This window comes from Mastacembelus armatus, chromosome 13, assembly GCF_900324485.2.
Source record: "Mastacembelus armatus chromosome 13, fMasArm1.2, whole genome shotgun sequence".
NCBI classification, from domain to species: Eukaryota; Metazoa; Chordata; class Actinopteri; order Synbranchiformes; family Mastacembelidae; genus Mastacembelus; species Mastacembelus armatus.
The window spans coordinates 11,713,822-11,722,604 of NC_046645.1; positions in this window are offsets into that span (position 1 = coordinate 11,713,822).

Genomic DNA, 8,783 nt, shown 5'->3' on the forward strand with positions numbered 1-8,783 from the left:
ATAGGGGTTTTGTTTAATTTTATAATTTCCATAGAGAGGGAAAACAAGTTCTTTTAAATGCAGCATTAGGCCAAACCCTTTTTCCCAACTAATTGGAATATAAGAATTGGGGGAGTAGAGACTAATGTGTTACTCAAAGGTAGGATGCAAACAAATGAATGTGCAATATCTTTATGGCAGCTCCCAAGCTTCCTACTGGTAAATATACCCCATACTGCAATGAGAATTTTTGCAAGCACATTTCTTCACATAGGGATGAGCTGTTCTCAAGCTAAAACTGGGGAGCCAAACAGTATCAGGGATGAACAGAGAATAATAAGAAAACACACTTATGAGGTAATGGTATGAGGGAAAAGAGAGAGACAAACAGAATTATAACACAGGATGTGGGTGCCAAGCAGACATATAAACCTTAAAGTTAATGAACTTTTGTTTTTAATTTTTACTTATTTCCTCATTTTAAAAGGCATTAAACAACTCCTACCTATTAGTAGGTTAAATCACATTGTTTCAATAAACAACTCTAACGTTAATATTCGACCTCTGTCCACATAGTTGGCCCCACTTTTATGCAGTACCTGAAGAAACTGTTTATACCTCACTAAAACATAAAAACATGCCTGTGCGATTACATGTCAACATATTTCCACCTCTCTGAGATCCATATAAGTATTGTTTTCAGCTGAATATCACGAGCAATTGCTTATTTACTGCTTAACTTCCCCCTTTGCTCTTGCTGGCTGGTAGAAATTTGGCAGATAAGTGAAAGTTCACACCACCCACTTTCCTTGTGCTCTCACCCTCCCAGTCATTAGCAGCTATGTTAGCTAACATCACAGATAACATTACAACACCTCAGCATGTTCCCAAGACGCAGAACAGTGTTTTGCACTCTGAACACTAAAGACCACTGACGTTTTATGCTGAAGACTCACGGAACATATTGTAATTATTAAGATTCCTAACAAGAAATAAACCTTGATCGAAAAAAAAAAAATGTCAGAAAAATTACAATTAACATTTGAACACTTTGATCTTGAGGACAGGAAGTCACTCTCACTAGAGTCTCGATACAAAATTCTGGTTTTATGTGGCCTTTGGGCGACCCTAACAGGAGGAGCAGTGGTATGTGTGTGTGTGTGTGTCTGTGGGAAGGGGGGATTGGGCATGCAACCTCAGGAATGCCTTTCTGTGTGTGTGTGTGAATGTGTGTGTGGAAGAGCTTGTGGAAGTGTCTGAGGTGTGTAAAAGGACAGGACAACATAGTCATCCTCATAGTCTTCCCAGACCACACATGAGAGAACACGTGCACAAATGTGCACATCTGCGTACACACATATACATGTGTAAATTTAGTATCAGGATCATAAATGAGAAAGTGCTTCAGGAAGGCAATTAGTGGGCACCATGCTGCTGTATGCTTGATTTGAAAGGAGCTCTTATTGTGAAGTGCATGCTCACTGTGCAGGCTGACGTTTCTGTAAAAAAGTTTTAATTGCATTGACTTTAATATTAATACTCTTTGAAGCACTGGTATAAAAGAAAACAATTATGCTGTCTCTGCCCATTTTAAAGTCTCTCTAATCAAGTGACATCTTCTATTTAAAAACATGTGTTTTTACCTAGTGATGTTATTCCAATTATTGAAATTGCTGGACCGGCAGCAAGAAAAACAGTCACATTTTAATATGTCCTTTTTATGATGTCAAGGATTTTGATATAAATAGCACATTGTTCAGTTGTACAATGCATGTCAGATGTGACAATCTGTATATTGCAAATAATGAAACCAAAAAGGAAACAGAAGCATTAAAGATTAAATCAGTCCATCAAACTTTATTTGCACCTGTTTTACAGGTTAATGTAATTCAAAGAGCTGACAAGATGATAATAAGAAAGAACAAATGTGAAAGGAAAATGCACATTAATGCACATGACAAAAGATAAAATCTAATCTATGTAAAATAAAGAATTAAATATAATAAATACATTTACATAAACTAGATTAACCAGATAAAAGACATTTAATCAGATAAAATATGAGGCAATAAAACATTTTAAACAACAAATACAATAATATCTCTAAAATCAGTTTTAGGTTGTGTTTAAAAACTTCATGTTCAGCTGCTCTCACATTATCAAACAAACCGAACCAATGGCTAAGACAAATTGTAGCTTATAAAGCCAAATGTTTTTGTCCTGCACTTTAAAACAGCTAAAAGATTTTTACAAGAGAACCCAAAAGACTAAGAAGCACATTGCCCGAAAGAAATTTTACCAATACAGAACCTGACAGTCCACCAGTCTGAACATGATATCTGAAATGTGCGATATGGTTATACCTTGGGAAGCGAAGTTAGTCTGAGGGTTATAAAATATATTATTAAAATTTAAACCTTAACCTGCTTGAGCTGCAGTTACAGTATGTCACACTGACTGTGACCATGAGGTTTCCCTTCTCTAAAATACATTTAAAAAAATGTTGACTTATAAAAATCTAGATTTATGGCAATACTCTCAACTACTTTTAACAAGAGTATCTCCTAGTAAACGCATTCTAAATACAAAAACCAGAGGGGCATTTGTATGGAGCCAGAACAGTGACAATTGAACTTTGGTACTAAAAAATAACAGTTGGCACTGAAAACAAAATTGTAACTGAAAAATAAAACATTGGCATTTGTGTTGAAAAGAAAAACACTGGCATTGAAAAAAATCCTGAAAATAATTACATACTCAGTTTTTGTTGATATAAGTTTTTTTTCAGTATTTCACTGTTTCAGTGCCAATGTTTTATTTGTCAGTTCATATTTAGTTTTTAGTGCCAAGTGTTATTTTTCATTGCTAAAGTTCAACTGTCATTGTTCTGGCTCCTTACATTGTGCTGAAAGAAAAGAAAACTATTTAATTTATGAAAAAAAAAATTAGTGTTATTTATAGTTGTCACTGGGATTTCATCAGACAATGAAAAACGGAGGTAGAAATTTTATCAGTGTACATAGAATTTTGTTACAAATTTCCTGATCAGTTTAGCATCAACCTGGTCAGAAATTCTCCTGCGTGGCTTCAGATTGGATGCAGTAACCTCATTTTTGTTAGTTTTAAAAATTTTTACAAAAGCAACAGCATTTAAAGGCTGTAGCCAAGCAGTTGTTACATGCATTTACAAGACTGCTACTTGGATTATTGGCAGTATTTGCTCAAAGTCTGAGGTTACTTCCAGGTTAAGGCAGCATTTGCTGTAAAGGATATGGCAGTGTACATTAAATGATATGTAGGGTCTGAGAGAAGCAGCAACAGGAGAAATGCTGACACCGAGCCCATACAGTATTACCAGATCTACAGTGTGAACTAAATTATAAGTTTGGCTTATACACTATAATAATTTTAAAAAGTCAGCTTTGATGCCATATTATCAAAATCCGCCGTATGTAGTGTTGGGTCTGTGACATATGACAAATCACAGCTACAGAAAACAAAAAAATTAAAAAAGAGCCCATAGCTCAAAATATCTACCTTTTAGCATTTCAACATATATTTCAGCTGTTTCCCCACTTTCTCTTCTTTGTCAATAAGAAAGGGGGAAAGGATAACACACAGACACGTTTCCATTAGAATTATACTGTAAACTCAATCTCATGATCGACAGTGATAAGGTCATTGATAAGACACAAAAAAGATTAGTTTGACAATATCCTACTGTATATTTAAATAGACATATTTTATTAATTGATAACTTAATTAACTGGAATATCTTTTATCTATATTTTCAGGAGATCATTCACTGATTGATACAGTATTATTTATAACAGAGCCACAAAATCAAAACCTCAGGCAAAGTTATATCCATACTACTTTATACATGTATTGATCATAATAAAATTAATTAAAATGATAAATATCCTAAAAATTAAAATTTGTCAGGGAAGTATTTTGCCTTTCAGCTAAGATAACATCAGTCTGTGTGTATCTGTAAAGAGGGTCTGAACACAAAGCTATGGGAATAAGCACACAGCACAGTCTGTACAGAGGCAGGTGTTTTCAATGATCAGTCATTCACATGGAGAATCAGGGAGATATTCAGGATTATAACTACAAATGCTGAAATTTATGTGTTAGCATTCAAAACAGACAGAGAATCAAACACAGACTGAAGACATAAACATTGCAGTCATGACTAATGATGGACCTTTTCAAAATCTTTTCCGTCAATGGACAGTTTGTCTTTATCAATCAATAGTGAAAATCTGGAAACTGCAAATTTTACTTGTCACTTATCTTAAAATATACACATTTTATATATTCTGTTTGAGGCTTCACAGATATACAGTGAATGTAAAGTGCAGGTGTAATAAATATAAAACAGTGACATCCTGTGGTTGTTCAGTGTATCTGTGCTGTCGAGATGAGCCTGCCGTGACTGGCAGACTAACACAAAAGTTTATTTACATACAAATATAGAATGAGCCAATTTATTTTAGGAATTTCAGATGATTTAGTTTTTTTCCAAATACAACATTGAAACCACAGCTTTGTTTCTGCAGGGGCTCTGATGTCTTCTTTTAGTTGCTCTGATTCACTTCAAGACACAGGTTCTGGTAATTGGCTTGAGTAATTTAGCAATGTGGATGAAGTAATTCATGCTTTTTTTCTTCCTTCTCACATTCTGACTGGGCCACTGCAGTGCACCAACCTTCGTTTTCTTTCCATTTTTCATTAATCATACAATAGTTGATTCTATCGCCCCATGACGACCTCAACTTCAAACTATTAGAGGTAAAATCTCATAGTTTTAGAACTAATTTCAAACCAGCAAATAGTTCTACACAACATCTGTGTAGAAACACAATCTTGATTTAGGATATTGTTCACTTGCAGAGACTGCCATTAAAGTAACCCTTGCTCCTCTTCTAGCAGCAGACAGGTGAAAGATCAGTTTCATTAGTTTTACATCTTAGAGCAGTCAATGACACTGTAGACCGTGTAATTCTAATTAACTGCATCAAGTTTGGGACTGGCATGAAGGTCACAGTGGGCTACTTAACTGGTTCAGCGGATAGAGTCCATTTTCTGTCACAATGGGAAATGCCACTTCTTTTTTGGCATGCATTCTCTGTAGGGCATTTCTGGGTTACACGCTTCATTTTACTTTCTATTTTATTGCTGTCATCAGGTCATTATAATTCATCAGCTTATTAGTTCAGTACTTCTTGCACGGTTTCATATTTCTATATCCAGATACAGAAGACTAAAAAGTAACGACATCATAGAGGCAGATGTTTGCAAGAATTCAGCTTTTTCACGGGTGTCATGCAATCTGTTTGGAGAAACTAATTTGCACTTTATTCTCCTGATATCTGTTTGTAATGCTGACATCAACTCTGCATTCATAATCTACAGCCTGTCCAGAGTCTAACAGCTGTGTAGTTGTACAGTTGTGGCTTTGGGTGGCTTTATTTTAGGGTGATGCTGATTTCTTTTAAAGTACATATGGATCTGGCATATAGCTGTTTGTTATAACAAACCTGAGAGAGTTCCAATATCATTAGTCTGTGAACAGCATCATATTCACTTGAGAGACCCTCCTTTAGGTCCTAGAAACAAGTTTAAAGCCAAAGCAGCCCTGGCTCCACCCTCAGCACCCCTGGACTTCAAAACATCCTGCCTCAAGCCAGGTCAAAGGCAGTGTGTGTGCAATGCCACTGGTTGAAGTATTGCAATGTGTTAAATTATTTAAATTATTTTTGTTGATCTAATCTAACTTGATTTAAAAACATACTTAATGAGCATGTTATCAACTGATATAATTAAATTGTTTCTAGTATAACACAGGAAAAGAAAATACTGCATTTATAAAGCACACATTTATGAAACATTTATTATTAAAATTATTAAACAGACTGTAAGTATGCACATTACTACTGTTAATGCTGCTGTCCAGCATGGTTGTTAAATTCTGCCACAGCCATCTTATGATGGACCTTCCTGACCTTTGGGTCCTAATCAAATATTGCATTCCACTGTGCAAGCAGTATGGCAATAAACACATAAATCAATACACACAGAGTTCACGTGCCGTGGATTCTCAATACACAGCAGCATGGTGTACCTGGACAGTGGGGTGGTGGGCTGTTCTTGAAAAATAAAAAGACTAGACACTTTAACCAAACATAATTCTCTGTATTACAAAAAAAGACGAAAAAAACGATGCTAATAAATTGCCTAAGAGTAGTGTGTGCATATTTATTTGTGCAAGGCTTTATGCATGGCGTGTCTGTGTGTGTGTGTGTGTGTGTGTGTGTGTGTGTGTGTGTGTGTGTGTGTGTGTGTGCTAAACCTAAAGCATTGCTGTTATACAGAAAGTTTCCATTTTCAACCTCATTACCCTGTCAGACTGATTTTTGCATTTGGCGCACATGCTCAACATAACAGTTCACAGGCTTATTTGGCTTCTGTAGGCTTATAATGTTTTCACCTCCAGCTTACTGGAAAGTGGATGTGTCACAAACTGCACTAACAACAACACAGTCTAATTCCCTGTTATTAAATACAAACTTTAAATGCACTTTAAAGGTGATGGCACTACTATTACATTATATTGGGAGACTCAGCTATAATGGCAACTTACAAGTTGACATTTCAGGCAAACAAGAGTTGTTTGGTTGCTCCTAGCTTTAACCCAAATGTTAGCTGAATCCTTTAAGGGTCTGTTGAATTCAGCTTCTGAGTTCACTAATGTGCTAAAAGTAAAACAGTTCATCAAGTGCTTCTGTTGCATAAAACAAATTATGAGCAGAAAATCCCCTAAGGCCATCTCAGCAAATAATAATTAAAAGTGTTTAAGAAAATGCAGTTTTCTTTCCATGGTTTTTTTTTTTTTTTTTTTTTCTCATCCATGGCAGTGTGGGATTACTCAAAATAAAAAGACAGACTTGTGGTAGCTATGGTAACGACGTTGCCAGTCCTAGCACTCCATATGTTTGATGCCCAAACTCTGAGGTATAATTGTCATTTCACTACATTTATTTACAAAACCCTGTTTTACTACTTTATATCTGTTCTACTTGAGCCCAGCTGAGCGAGCCACATCAGCCAGAATACACAAGAGCTGAAATATATCAAACCTGACACTGTACATAGAAAAAAGTGGCTGTTCTCATTACGGCATATAGTCGATGGTAGAATTAATGGTTTTCAATTTGTGATGTCTCAAAGACCTATTATTCATAGTTTAGCGACGATTATATGATATATTAGAGTGACAGGGAGAAAACTGCATAAGTATCTTAATATGATTAATATATGACAGGACAGACTGTTACTCATGTCAAAGGAAAAATTCTTCACAGCTGAATATCATTACCTCAGAGATCTTTTGTAATCTAACGCTCACTTTTATACCAGCATTTTTACATCTTCTGCCAGTAGCTGACAGTACACAAAACTGAAGTCTTAAAACAAATTCCAGCATATTGCCAACAACAAAATCACAACATTTGTTTCCACACAATGTGCTAAGATTCTGGCTACAGTTTCATATTGCAAAAATGAGAGCATTAACAGTATGCTCACGCAACTCAAGCAGAAAGAAAATAGGCAGATGTTCAAAACAGGCAAGCTATTTTTTAAAGGCTTCTGTAAGAAGAGGGCAGACAAGAGGAGAGGACTGCTAATTACTGGAGACTTTAAGAGCCACAAAGGCTGAAGGAAAAGAGCAGATAAAAGGGGAGAGGCGGTTAAGAGAGTGGACAGCAGCAGATGAATGAGAGGAGGGAAAGGAAGAGAAATGGTAGAGAGAGGACACTCGTGTAATTGAATGAACACTTGTCACTGACAGGGCCTGGTCTTAGAAATGAGAGCGCTCTTTATCTCCTTTAAACCATTCGCGTCTTTAATAGGATTCTATAATCAATTTCTCCTGCTAATTGTACATCTGCACAAGCACCCCTACAGCCCCATCATCAGCCTGGAGAGATTTGAAAGATATGGGGTCAGACTGATTGCAGAGTCCGATCTCTGAAGTGTGTGGTTGCTCATGGTGATCACCAATTCGAGATTTACTAAAGTACTTTGTTTGATCTTTTAGAGAAATGACAGGGATGCAGTTGTTTGTACCGTAAGCTACAGTATCTCATCTTAAGACAAGAGAAATTCTAGTTGCATCATCTATTTTGAAAGTGTGATCCCGGGCGATCTGAATAAACACACCTGGGTTTTGCTCAATTACTGTGTTAACTCCAGTGTACTGGAGCCAGTATTCTCTCTCTTTCAATAACAAACTAATTTTCTCCTCCTGCTAAGCCAGGGTCTGATTCCCCTCCCATGTGGCAGTGATTTCTCTATATCAGATACATCGTCTTCCTCTTTCTTCCTTTATTGGGGCAAGAAATGACCCACTACTACTGAAAGCAACCATCCCTTTCTATTACTGAGTTGAGGTGAGAGTTTGTGTTTGCTGCAAAGAAAAGAATTTGCAACCATGTTTCATCAACAGAAAATGACATGTCACAGGATTTAGTGGTTCTTTGGGCTGTTGAGCTATTCATCACTTTTATCTGCCTGTATTTAAATGCTCATGTTGTCAGTGCTGCTTATGTTTCTGTCTTTCTCTGGGTTTCCCTCACTCTGCTCCCCTGGTCCAAGTGATGCATATCTGTGTTCTGCTCCTCTGCTGCCTTGCTGTGCAGAGCCAGGGGGTTTATGGAGGGGAGTCCTGCCAGCTGATGATAAAGTCTGTTCCAGGTAGTGTTTATCAGGCTGGAGATGTAGTGATTGGAGGCCTT